The sequence below is a fragment of the Panthera pardus genome, unplaced genomic scaffold (genome assembly GCF_024362965.1).
Source record: "Panthera pardus isolate Hobbes unplaced genomic scaffold, ASM2436296v1 HiC_scaffold_27, whole genome shotgun sequence".
Classification (NCBI taxonomy): domain Eukaryota; kingdom Metazoa; phylum Chordata; class Mammalia; order Carnivora; family Felidae; genus Panthera; species Panthera pardus.
In genome coordinates, this window is record NW_026526843.1 from 3250473 (window position 1) to 3264401 (window position 13929).

Consider the following 13929-nt stretch of genomic DNA (forward strand, 5'->3'; position numbering starts at 1 on the left):
AGAATGTTTTCCAGGTTCATCCATGTTGTAACACATATCAGTATTTCATTTCCTTTTTCCCCTTCTTTTATGCAGACTATTTTTCTTAGAAAAAGTTTAGGTTCAAAGCAAAACTGCCAGGAAGATACAGAGATTTCCCAAAGACTCCCTATCCCCACACAGGCATAGATTCCTGCATTATCAACATCCCCCACCTGAGTTCCATGACTAGAGTGGTATAATTTGTTATAACTGATGCACCTATATTGACATATCATAATCACCCAAAGACCATAGTTTTCATTAAGGTTCACTCTTGGTGTTGTACGTTCTATAGGATTTGTACAAAATGCATAATGACATGCATCCATCATTATCATATTGTCAAATTGGCTTGTTCCACTTAGCACCACGCATTTAAATTTCCTTCCTGTCTTTTCACGACTTGATAACTCATTTCTTTTTAGTGCTGAGTAATATTCCGTTGTCGGAATGTACCACAATTTATTTAACCATTCACCTACTGGAGAACATTGTTGCTGCTTCAAAGTTTTGACAAATATAGATAAAACTGTTATAAACATCTGACTTGTTAGGATGGAGTGGTGATTTACAAGCTCTTCACATGCAGAATTGGACACTGGCAGTCCTATTTCCTTTCTTTTTATGGCTGAATAATAGACTATTGTAGAGATATAACACAATTTGTTTACCCATTTATCCATTGGCAGACATTTGGGATGTTTCTGCCTACTAGTTATTGTTTATATTACTGTTATGGACATGTGTGTACATGTTATTTATTTGAGTAACTTTTCAATTCTCTTGGGTATATATCTAGAAGTGAAATTGCTAGGTCATATGGCAATTCTATGTTTAACCTTTTGAGGAACCACCAAACTTTTCCATAGCAGCTGAACTGTTTTATTACCTCCCTAGAAATTTAGGAGTGTCCCCATTTCCCACATCATCAAAGCTGGTTGATACTTTCCATTTTTTAGATTCTAGCCACCCTAATGGATACCACCTAATGGTGGTATCTTATGTTTTTGATTTGTATTTTCCTAATGACTAATGATGTTGAGTATCTTTTCATGTGCTTAGCAGCCCTTTGTTAATCTTCTTTGGAGAATTGTCTCTTCAGATCCTTAACCCATTTTTTGATTGAGTCTTTTTGTTGTTGAGTTGTAAAAGTTCTTTATATTTTCTTTATGCTAGATCCTTACCAGATATATAGTTTGCAAATATTTCTTCCCAGTCTGTTACCCCCCACCTTTGCATTTCATGCTTAAAAAAAATGAGATATATAGGGGTGTCTGGGTGGCTCAGTTGGTTAAGAGACCAACTCTTGGTTTTGGCTCAGGTCATGATCTCATGGTTCGTGGGTTTGAGCCCCACATCGGACTCCATGCTGGCAGTGCAGAGCCTTCTTGGGATTCTCTCTCTCCCCTTCTCTCTCAAAATAAACTTTTTAAAAAAGAGCTTTTAAAAAATTGAGATATATAACTGACATATAACATTAAATTAGTTTCAGGTGTATAATATAATGATTTGATATTTGTATACATTGTGAAATGATCACTGCAATAAGTGTAGTTAACATCCATCTATTTTTCTCTCTCTTTATTTCTCTCTTTCTGACAGATTGAGTCTTTCTGTCTGATTGTTTCTGACTACTACTCTGTCTCATTTTGCATCAATCTGTCTCTATCATGTCTCTGTTCTTCTCCCTCTCCTTCCCCTTCTTCACTGTTTCCTCTCGCCTTCTCTTTGCCAGTTTCTCTGTCTTGCTGTCAGTCTCCATGTCTGTCAGTGACTCCCTTTTTCTCACTATTTTTCTCTCCCCCCAGTCCTAGCTCATCTGTCTCTCTGTTCATTTAGTTGGCTCTCTTTATAGCTTTCCATCCACTTTTTGTCTTGTTCTGTGTCTTTCGGATCTCTCTGTGTTGCTTTATCTCTGTGTTGGTTGATTGGTCACTCTCTCTCCCTGTCTCTCTCCATCTGAATCTGTGTCTGTGTTTGCCTTTGTCTCTGTCTCTGTCTCCCTAAGTGTCTGTCTCAGCATGCCTCTCAGTCTCCCTCTGTTGCGTTCTTTCCTACTCTTCTGTTTTTCTCTTTCTGGATCTGTCTCTTTGCAGTGTAACAGTGTCTTTTTTTCTCTTCTTGTTTCTCTCCTTGCCTATTTCTATTTCTCTCTCATCAGCCTCTTCATCTGTCTCTCAGTCTGTCTCATCATCTCTCTCCCCTGCTTCTCTAGTATATCTCTGGCCGACTATCTCTGTCTGTTTCACTGGCTATTTGTTTCCCTCTCTTACTCCCTATCTGTCTGAATTTTGTTTGTTTTTCTGTCTCCTGTGGTGTCTTTTTCTATGTTGGTCTGGCTCTGGCTTTGTGTACACCACCCCCTTCTCTCTCTGTCTCTTGTTCCTATCTCTCACTTAGTCCATATATTCTCTCTCTGCTTCTCTCTCTGTCTTCCTGTCTCCCACGTATTTCTTTTTCTCTCTGATACTCTTCCTCCACACTTTTCTGTCTCTCGGGCTGTCTTTCTCTATAAGTGTGACTCTCTTCTTATTTCTGTCAGGTTCATTCTGTCTTTTCTTGACACTCTCCCTCAGTTCTGTCTTTCCATATGTTTCTCTCTATCTCTTTAATTTCCTGCATAGGGTCTCTCTCTCTCTCTCTCTCTCTCTCTCCCTTTATACCCCTTTCTCTCTTTGAAACTCTCCCTCATTCTATGTTTTCCATGTTTCTGTCTCCACTTCTCTTCCTGCTGCTCCCTGATGTCTCCATTCCTCTTTCCTTTTCTCCCTTCTTTTTCTATCCCCGTCTTATGGTTTATCTCTCTCTCTGCCTCTGCCTGTTCATCTCTCTTGATATGCTTCCTTCTAATTTGTCTGTTGATCTCTATAACTACCTGTGTTTCCCTCTGCCTTTCCTTTTCCTCCAACTGTCTGTTTCTATCTCTCTTTCTTGGTCTTCCTTCCCTGTCTGTCTATTCTTGCCTCTGTCTAACACTGCCCATTCCTATTCCTATGACTATCTATCTCTCTCTGGCCATTTGTCCATCTCTCTTTTTCCTTTGAAGGTGCTATGGAGATTGATATTAATGGCACTAAACTTTTATAAAAGCTAAACTGTAAATCTCTTTCTAACCTCTGCCAGTTGAACACATATATCTCAGAGAAAGGACTTACAGCCCCTCACTTGCCCAAAATGCACAGATTATACTGATTTTCAGAAATATAAGTCCAACATGTCAGTTTGGTACTTTTAAAACACAGGTATAGACTAACTGTGCTATCTTTCAAGCACTGTTACTTATGTGTCCATTATTTAAAAATATAACAAAATCTATGCACCTTAAAGCATGTCTTATAAATCTTTCACTGAGTTTATATCTTTTTTAAAATGTTTATTTATTTTTGAAAGAGACAGAGCATGAATGGGGTAGGAGCAGAGACAGAGGGAGACACAGAATCTGAAGCAGGCTCCAGACTCTGAGCTGTCAGCACAGAGATTGACACGGGCTTGAACCCAAGAACCATGAGATTGTGACCTGACCTGAAGTCGGATGCTTAACCTAGCCACCCAGGCACCCCTCACTGATTTTATATCTTAAGTAAGTTTCCAGAAGTCAAGAACATTGAGAAACTCTAATGAGAACAGGGGGTATGGAACTGATCACATAAAATATAGACCCTGAATAGACTGTCCTTGAAAATTACATCTTCACTGAAATATAGAGAAACCCAGAATTCTGCAGACTGTAATATATAAGAACAATCGATTTTTGCCTGACAGTCAAGATTGGTAATCTTAGGATCCCATCCCTAATCATAGGGAAATATTTAGGGGCACCTGGGTGGCTCAGTGGGTTAAACATCTGACTCTTGATTTTGGCTCAGGTCATGATCTCACAGTTGTGAGATCAAGCACCGTGTTGGCTCCATGCTGAGTGTGGAGCCTGCTTAAGACTCTCTCCCTTCTTCTCCATCTGCCCCTCTCCTACTTGCAATGCTCTCTCTCTCTTTCTCTCTCTCTCTTAAAATAAATAAACTTTAAAAAAATTGTTTTGAAAGAGAGCACACGAGCATGTGCACATGCACTACCTGGGGAGGTGGGGGGGGGGCGGCTATCAGCACAGAGCCTGATATGGGGCTTAAAGTCATGAACAGTGAGATCATGACCTGAGCCAAGATTGAGAGTTGGATGCTTAACCCACTGAGCCACCCAGATGCCCCACATTCAAAAATTATTTTTAAAAAATAAGGAAATATTTAGAGTCATTATGGAATAATGTCATTAAACCTCTTTTCATCTCAGAGTCTTTGTCTATAAAATAGGGCTTATGATCACAAATGACCTCAGAGAGTTGTTATGAAGAATAAATGAAATAATCCATGTAAAGCTCTTACACCAGAGCTTGGCATAGTAAGAGCTCCAAAAATATTAGTTATTATTACTTCTATTGTTGTTATTATAATAAATGTTGTGATTGTTATTATTATATACATATCTAAATACAAGTCTGCTCTCTGGGCATTTTTTCCTTATCTAAAAAATGAAGATGTACCTCTAAGATCATTTATGGTTCTATGGCTCTAGAATTCCATATGTCTCTGAGAACTAAATACATGGGGTCATATCTTAGATCAGGCTCCAAGATACAATTGTTTTTCACATCTAAGTTTTGTCATATCTGTCAGTTACAAAAGAAAGAAAAAAGCCATAAGGATAAATTTTTGATTTTCAAACATTTCTAAAGCCAACCTGACATCTTCAAACCTTTGCTTTCTCATTGACTTATTTACTTCTCACAGGATCACAAGAAAAAAAACATAAATTCTGGAACAATTTTCATTCTAATTCTTTCTCCAGTGTTGCCCATATCAGATAGCTGGGGTAGTGAATATTTCCACAATGAGACAAGAACTTAGATCACTTATTAGCTAGACTGTCATACTTTTTGATAGGGAGGGATATTGTACTTGGCTTCAAATTGCTATATTTGGATGTACTTTTCCTGGAAATGGTATTCATGGATGCTGTATCTTTCTTAGGATGCTGCCTATGAATGTTCTACCCTCCCTAGGAGTGCTGTCCATCGACATTGCCCTTTGTTTTGGAATACTGTATGTGAATAGTGTGCTTTACTTTGAATGGAATTTGTGGTTAAATCATCTTCCAAGTTAGGGATTCTTGAACACTGTTCAACAGTGATTTCTTTTTTGAAGCTGCTTCTTCTGTGTAGCTTCTGAAGAAATGTGTTAGTATATATCTGTATTTTACATTTCTGGTATTTTGGGTTTGTAACTTGACTACTGGCAAGCTTATTAGTACATTCTCCAGATTGAATGGATCTCATGCTTAAAATTGTGTTCAATAAATATAATCTCTTGGCATACTATTCCCATTTTCTGGATGGATAAGCTGGGAGGGGGGATCTAGTGGGAAAAAGGAAGAATATCAATCAGTAAATTGACCTTGGGCCTGAGACAACAGCCCATGGCATAAAAATTCTAACTTATTAACTAGGGTAAACAATTGGCAATGGTTGCTTCTGAAAAAAGATAAAAACTGCGGCAGCACAAAGCATTTATTCTGGCAAAAGCCATTACTTCCAAATGTCTTGGCATAATGTACCCTGCACTGTGGTAAATGAATTTTCACCGTTGGAGGCATAATGCTACATAATTTTTTCAGAATATTTCCTATAACTAAAGCATAAAATTTCCCTACATTCTACAACAATTTTCAATTCTTTAATTACCCACTCTTCTATTTTCTTCATCTTTAATATTTTCTTTGGAATGAGGAGGTCAAATTCTGAGTATATGGCAACATTCATCTATCCTTAATGTCTGTCTTATCTCTGCTCCCATAATCTTGCCAGTATTAGCACACCTGTGCTCATTCATACACATGCTTGCTTCTTTACAAATTCATGCCCTTCACCCCTGCAGCCATGCACAATGCATTTTGTTCAAGCTATACAGGTGAAAGAACAAAGTCATGTACAAAGGATTACTGGACTTAGGGGGTGGATCTGTATAATTTACACAACATATCTCCAGAAAAGATCCAGCTAAATTCCTATACCTTCACATTCTCTGCAATAAGGTCAAACATGCAGCAGCAAAAAACCAAAACCAAAACCAAAACCAAAACCAAAACCAAAACCAAACCAAACAAAAAACCCTGCCATGGCTGAGTTTTTTCGTCCATGCCTTAAGATGGCCAGAGAGGAAAGGGTGGATTGGTCACCAATTTGAAAATAGTTCTGCCCAATTTCTGTTGTTTCAATTTTGCTACCACTGCTTTTCAGAATGGGGATTCAGTTGCACTTAAATGTCTTGACACTTGAGTGGTCATTCATTTGTCTTAACCTTTTCTTTTTAATTAAACTTTTAATTAGAGATAATTGTAGATTTGCCTGAAAGTATAAGAAATAATACAGATGGGGCACCTTGGGTGGTTCAGTCGTTTGAGCATCCAACTTCGGCTCAAGTCATGATCTCATGGTTCATGGGTTCAAGTCCTGCATCGGGCTCTGTGCTGACAGCTCAGAGCCTGAAGCCTGCTTCGGATTCTGTATCTCCCTCTCTCTCTGTTCCTCCCCCACTTGCTCTCTGTCTCTCTCTCTCAAAAATAAATAATCATTAAAAAATATTTTTTTAAAAAGAAATAATACAGAGAGATACTGTATATCTTTTACCCATTTCCCCACAATGGTAGCATCTTGCAAAACTATAGGACAATATATAACAACCAGGATACTGACACTGATGTGGTCAAGATACAGAACATTTCCATCATAAGAATCCCTCATGTTGCTCCCCTTTTTAACAATTTTTAAGTTTATTTATTTATTATTGAGAGAGAGTGAGAGCACAAACTGGGGAGAGGCAGAGAAAGAAAGGGAGACACAGAATCCAAAGCAGGCTCCAGGCACTGAGCTGTCAGCACAGAGCCCAATGCAGGACTCAAACTCACAAACCATAAGATCATGAATTGAGCTGAAGTCAGATGCTTAGCTGACTGAGCCACCCAGGCACCCCCCTCATGTTGTCCTTTAATAAACATACCCATTTCCATCTCGCACCCACTTCCTTCTTAACTCCTGGCAACCACCAATTTGTTCTCTATCTCTATAATATTGTAGTTTCAAGAATGTTATATAAATGGAATCATATAGTTTGTATGTATAGTAAGTATACATTCCTTTTAGGAATGGCGCTTTTTCCCCCACTCAGCGTAATTCTCTAAAGATTCATCTATGTTGTTGCGTGTATCAATACTTTGATTTTCTTTGTTGCTGATTAGTATTCCATGGTACAGATATACCAAACTTAGCTTAACAATTTACCCACTGCAGGACACTTAGGTTGTTTGTAGTTTGGGGCTATTATGAGTAAAGCTTCTACAAACATTCATGTACAGGCTTTTATGTGAACATAAATCTTCATATCTCTGGGGTCAATGATCAAGAGTGCAACTGCTGTATTGTATAGTAGTTGCATCTTTAGTTTTTTTTTTTATTTTTAATGTTTATTTATTATTGAGAAACAGAGCATGAGCAGGGGAGGGGCAGAGAGTGGGGGAGATACAGAATCTGAACAAAGTAGGCTCCAGGCTCTGAGCTGTCAGCACAGAGCCCCATGGGGGGCTTGAACCCACAGACTGCAAGATCATGACCTGAGCCAAAGTCAGACGCTTAACCGACTGAGCCACCCAGGCGCCTGGCATGTTTAGTTTTTTTAAGAAAGAACCAAAATTTTCCACAGGGGTTGTACCATTTTACATTCCCATCAGCAATGTTATTAGTGATTCATCCTGGACAGAATTTGGTATTGTCATGTTTAATTTTAGCCATTGTGGTAAGTGATATCTCATAATTTTAATTTGCATTTCCTTAATGGCTGATATTGAGCACCTTTTCAAGTGTTTATTTTATATCTGTATATATTCTTTGATGAAATATCTGTTCATGTCTTTTGCCCATTTTCCCACTGGATTATTTCTCTTTTTATAGTTAGCTTTGAGAGTTCTTTATATATCTTACATATTTATCCTTTGTTGGATATGTAGCTTGCAAAAGTTTTCTTAGTCTATAGCTTCTTTTCATCCTATCAATAAAGGGTTTCACAAAATAAAAGTGTAGTTTTGATGAAATCTAATTTGTCAGTGTATCTGTTTGTTGATTGTCTCTGTATTCTCTAAGTAAGCTTTTTGCTTAGCCCTAGGTCCTGAAGTTTTTCTATTTTTCCCCAAAAGTTTTATAATATTACATTTTAAAATTAAGTCTGTCATCTATTTTGAATTAATTTTTGTATAAGAAATGAGGTTTAGATCTAGGTTATTTTTATTTATTTTATTTTATTTTTGCCTATGGATGCCTAATTGCTCCAGCACCATTGGTTGAAAAGATTATCTTCCTTCCCCTGAGTTAATTTTGCACCTTTGAAAAACCAGTAGAATGTATTTATGCGGGTCTATTTCTCTGTTTTCTATTCTGTTTTATTAATCTATGTAACTATTGCTCTACCAATACCACATAGTCTCGATTATTGTAGCTGTACAGCAAGACAATATTGGGTAGATTTTTTCCTCCAAATATATTCTTTTTTCCCAAGATTGACTTACCTCTTCTAGGGCCTATACATTTCCATATAAATGTTTGGATAAGTTTGTCTATGTCTCCAAGAATACCTTGCTGGAATTATGATAGGAATTGACATGAACCTAAAGATCAATTTGCAGATTATCAACATCTTTACTATGCCGTGCCTTCTGATAAGTAAACATAGTGTGTTTCTTCATTTATTTAGGTCTTATTTGATTTCTTTCATAAGTGTTTTATAATTTTCAGCATATAGATTCTGTACATATTTAGGTAAATTTATACTTAAGTATTTAATTTTATTTGGATTATTTTTTTTTAATTTTTTTAAATGTTTTATTTATTTTTGACAGAGAGAAAGAGACAGAGCATGAGTGGGGGAGGGTCAGAGAGAGAGGGAGACACAGAATCCGAAGCAGGCTCCAGGCTCTGAGCCGTCAGCACAGAGCCTGATGTGGGGCTGGAACACGAGACCATGACCTGAGCCGAAGTCGGATGCTCAACCGACTGAGCCACCCAGGCGCCCCTATTTGGATTATTTTAAGTACGGTTGTATTTTTAATTTCAGTGTCCATGTGCTCATTGCTAATATATAAAAATATAGTCTATTGGGGTGCCTGGATGGCTCTTCAGCTCAGGTTATGATCTCATGGTTCATGGGCTCAAGTTCCATGTTGGGCTTCATGTGGGTGGTGTGCAGCCAGCTTGGGATTCTTGCTCTCTCCTCTCTCTCTGACCCTCCCCAACTCGTGCTTTCTATCTTTCTCAAAATAAATAAATAAATTTAAAAGAATAGTTCATTTATTTTATTTTTTATTTAGTTTTTAATTTTAATTCCAGTATTGTTAATACAGAGTTGTATTAATTTCAGGTGTACAATATACTGATTCAATAAAAATAAAGTTTATTTTTATATGCTTATCTTGTATCTTACAACCTTCCTGGACTCATGTATTAATTCTAGGAGATACTTTTTCTTTGTAGATTCTTTGCAATTTTTTATGTTGATGAACATGTCCTAATAAGGACAGTTTTATTATCCTGATATGTATGCTTTTTATGTCCTTTTCCTGCCTTATTTCCCTGGCTAAAAATACTAACATTTTGTTGAATAAGAGTGGTGAGAATGGACATCCTTGTCCTTTTCCTAGTCTTAAAGGAAAGCAATTCAGTCTTTCATCAGAAAGTATGATGTTAGCTGCAGGTTCTTTAGTAGATGCTCTTTATCAAGTGAAGAAATTGCCCTCTATTCCTATTTTTCAAAGAATTTTTATCATTAATGGTGTTTAATTTTTAAAATTCTTTTTCTGAATTGATTGATATGATTTTTTAAATTTTCATCTTCAGCTTGTTACTATGGTGGATCACATTGCTTGATTTTCAAATATTGAACCACACTTGCAGCCCTAAAATAAATTTCATGTGATTATGGTGCATAATTATTTTTATATATTGATGAATTTGGTTTGCAAATATTTTGTTAAGGACTTTACTGCTATATTCGTGAGGATATTGGTCTACACTTTTCTGTTTTGTACGGTCTTTGTCTCACACTGATAGCAGGAGAATATTAGGTTCATAAAATTGACTGGAAATTGTTCTCTCTTCTTTTATTTCCTGGAAGAGACTGTGTAGAATTAGTGATAATTCTTCTTCAGAAGTTTGAGAGAATTTTCTGGGAAAACCACTTGGCCACAGAGATCTGATTTTGAGAGATTTTAAATTATGAGTTTAACCCATATTTTATATGAGTTTCATAAAAAATCATTTTTATATATAACTCATATATAACTCGTTTCATATAACTCTCCTTAAGAGTTATATGGCTAGTCAAATTACTTGTTTCATGTTGAGTTTTGTTTGTGTTTTTCTTTTTTTTTTTCAATATATGAAGCTTATTGTCAAATTGGTTTCCATACAACACCCAGTGCTCATCCCAACAGGTGCCCTCCTCAATACCCATCACCCACCCTCCCCTCCCTCCCACCCCCCATCAACCCTCAGTTTGTTCTCAGTTTTTAAGAGTCTCTTATGCTTTGGCTCTCTTCCACTCTAACCTCTTTGTTTGTGTTTTTCAAGGAAGTGGTCCATTGTCAAATTTAGGTGGGTATACCAAAATGTTGGTGTAGGAGACCCCAGCCTCAACCCTTCCAAAAGGATCAAAAGTTATATAGCTATCCACAATCAAAAACAGCTCTGGGAGAACTCTGGACTCCATTTAAGAAACTTCAGCAACACAGTGGAACAACAACAACAACAACAAAACCCTGAGAATAACCATGCAACAAGGGAATGTAGAAAAGTTTAATTTTGCCTGCATCATTCCATTCCCCAACCCAGCATTGCTTAGTGCCAAGAGGGCACACCCCAGCTAGAAAGAGCTCCCCTTGCTGAGAAAGAAATAGTGGGGATGAGCAACCAGCTATCCTGGCCTTTCAAGGCACCACATGAAGGACCCTCTTTGGTTTCACTCCATCCAGAGACTGGCAAAGCAGAGATGTACAGAGATAGCTAGGAACAAGGGGAAAAAAGCAGGGGCTACCAACACCAGCCACAAAACAGGAATGGCTGTTGTTCCCAGTGACCTGCTCTGCAGACAACTCAAACAGCTTTTGCCACTGAAGAAACGAATGGCTAGCACAGTTGAGGTGAATCTCCTGTAGATTTCATTAGTTTAATTTTGTTTGATTATGCCAGCTGCCTGAGTTTCTCCCTGTTCCCTCCCTCCCCTGCTGGAGGCTGAAACTTGTACCAATCACCAGCCTAGACTTCTACTGCCACAGGAAAGAAAGATGGCAGCTTAAATCCCCATGGCTGACCCCCCACTGCCATATGTGCATGCAGGGCTAGCCCCGCTAGCTGTGAACCTCATACCTCCAACCTAACACCTGACACCAGCCTCTACTAATGTGTACCTGTGGGGAGACTCAGAAGCCACAGTCGTACATGCTGACAGCCAGGGGCCAGTATGCATACAGTTGGCCCCAGCTGTTGCTCCTTTCCCTGGCCCCCCATCACAATATTTGTGTTTGAATCTGGTTCCTACCATGATATAGGCACCTGTAGCTAGCCTCTGCAGCCAAGTGTGTGTATACTTCTGGCTCTGGCCACCACTGCTTCCTCCCATGGTCCCTAGATGCTGGACCTACAGAAGCCACTGAGGACCCTGACAGCCCTTTCACCCTCTGCATACTTCTACAGCACTTGTCAAGGAACACAAAATTGTCAATGCTGTGACCTTAGTGAACTGAGTTGATAAGTCACTGTGCCCCTTGGACCCTGAACCACCACAGGCCCCCACACATGGTTCCCTACACCACTAGACTTAGGGTCACAGTCCAGCTTGCCCCCATTTTTCACTCATATTCAAATGCACAGACATCTATGCAAGGACACTGGGATATCAAAAAATCAGGGAAACATCACCAAAGGGGCACAGTAACCTTCAAATAACTGACTCTAAAGAAATGGAGTTACATAAATTGCCCGAAAAAGAATTTAAAATAATTGTTCTAAAGATTCTCAGAGAGCTACAAACAAATAAATGATTCAATTAAATCAGGAAAACAATATAAGAACAAAATGAGAGGTCAACAAAGAGATAGAAAACATAAAAAAGAACCAGAGAAATTTTGGACCTGAAGAATACAATGACTGAACTAAAGAATTTCATCAAGAGTTTCAACAGTAGACTGGAACAAGCAGAAGAAAGAAGCAGTGAGATTTAAGACAGATTATTTGAAATTATGCAGTAAGAAAAGCAAACAGAAAGAAACAATGAAAAAGAATAAAGAAGATCTATCGAACATTTGGGACACCATTGAAAGAAATAATTTTACACATAATTGGAGTCCCAGAAGAAGAGAGGAAGAAAGGGGTACAAAGATTACTTAAAGTAATGACTGAGAGCTTCTCAAACCAGTGGGAAATTTTGGATATCCAATTTCATGAAGTTAATAAGTCATCCCCAAATTTCCATCCAAAATGATCTTCTCTAAAACACATTATTAAAAAACTATCTAAAATGAAGACAGGGAGAACTTTAATGCCATCAAACACTGGCAAAAGTAAGTATGTAGTCAGATTCAGAATAATCTAATATTGTGATATGGTGTTGTGTTAATCACTTAGCTCTAGTATAAAGATTAAAGGACAAAAGTATTAATAATAGTTATAGTTAAAATAATGATAGTTAAACTAGTTAAAATAGGGGCGCCTGGGTGGCTCAGTTGGTTAAGCGTCCGACTTCGGCTCAGGTCGTGATCTCGCGGTCCGTGAGTTCAAGCCCCGCGTCGGGCTCTGTGCTGACAGCTCAGAACCTGGAGCCTGCTTCTGATTCTGTGTCTCCCTCTCTCTCTGACCCTCCCCCCATTCATTTTCTCTCTCTGTCTCAAAAATAAATAAAAATTAAAAAAAAAACTAGTTAAAATAGCTATAAATACTTAGAGTTAAAATAAAACTACAATAATTTGTTAATGGATACACAATATGAAAACACGTAAAGTTTTATGTCAAGAACATAAGTAAAAGGAGAGGGTTTTTGTATGAGATAAAAGTTGTTATCAGCTTAAAACAGACTGTTATATCTATATGATGTTTGAAGTAAGCCTCAGAGTAACCACAAAACAAAATCCTGTAATAGATACAAACAAGATAAAGAGAAGGGACTCAAATATACCATCATAGAAAGTCATCTTCACAAAGGAAGATAGCAAGAGAGAAAGAAAGGAGCAAAGAAACTATAAAAGAATCAGGAAACAATGAACAAAATGGCAAGAGTAAGTCCCTACCTACCAATAATTACTTTAAATGTAAATGGACTAAATTCTCCAATCAAAAGATATATAGTGGCTAAATGGGTTAAAAAATAAGACCCAACTATATGCTGCCTATAAGAAACTAACTTGAGCTTCAAAGGATTGTGTAGGCTTAAAGCAAGGGAATGGAAAAAGATATTCCACATAAATGGAATCCAAAAGAGAACAGGAATAGTATACTTACATCAGATAAAAGAGACTTTAAGTCAGAAACTGTAAGAAGAGATGAAGAAGGTCATTACATAATGATAAAGAGGTTAATTCATCAAGAGTATATAACAATGGTAAATATATATAGGCTCTCAACATTGCAGCACCCAAGTACATTAAGCAAATACTAACATTTGAACAGAGTAATAGACAACAATACAATAATAGCAGGGGCCTTCCATACCACATTCGTAAGTTCTGATAGATCGTCTAGACAGAAAATTAACAAGGAAATAATGAACTGAGCTATGCTTTACAGAAAATGGACCTAAAAGACATATACAGAACATTTCATTAAAC

The 13929-nt window shown here is 37.6% G+C and overlaps 1 protein-coding gene across 10 annotated transcripts in view; it reads right to left on the bottom strand.

Moving 5' to 3' along the window:
- ENOX2 (ecto-NOX disulfide-thiol exchanger 2) overlaps positions 1-13929 on the bottom strand; it is a 259494-nt gene that overhangs the window by 112532 nt on the left and 133033 nt on the right. The window lies entirely within an intron of this gene.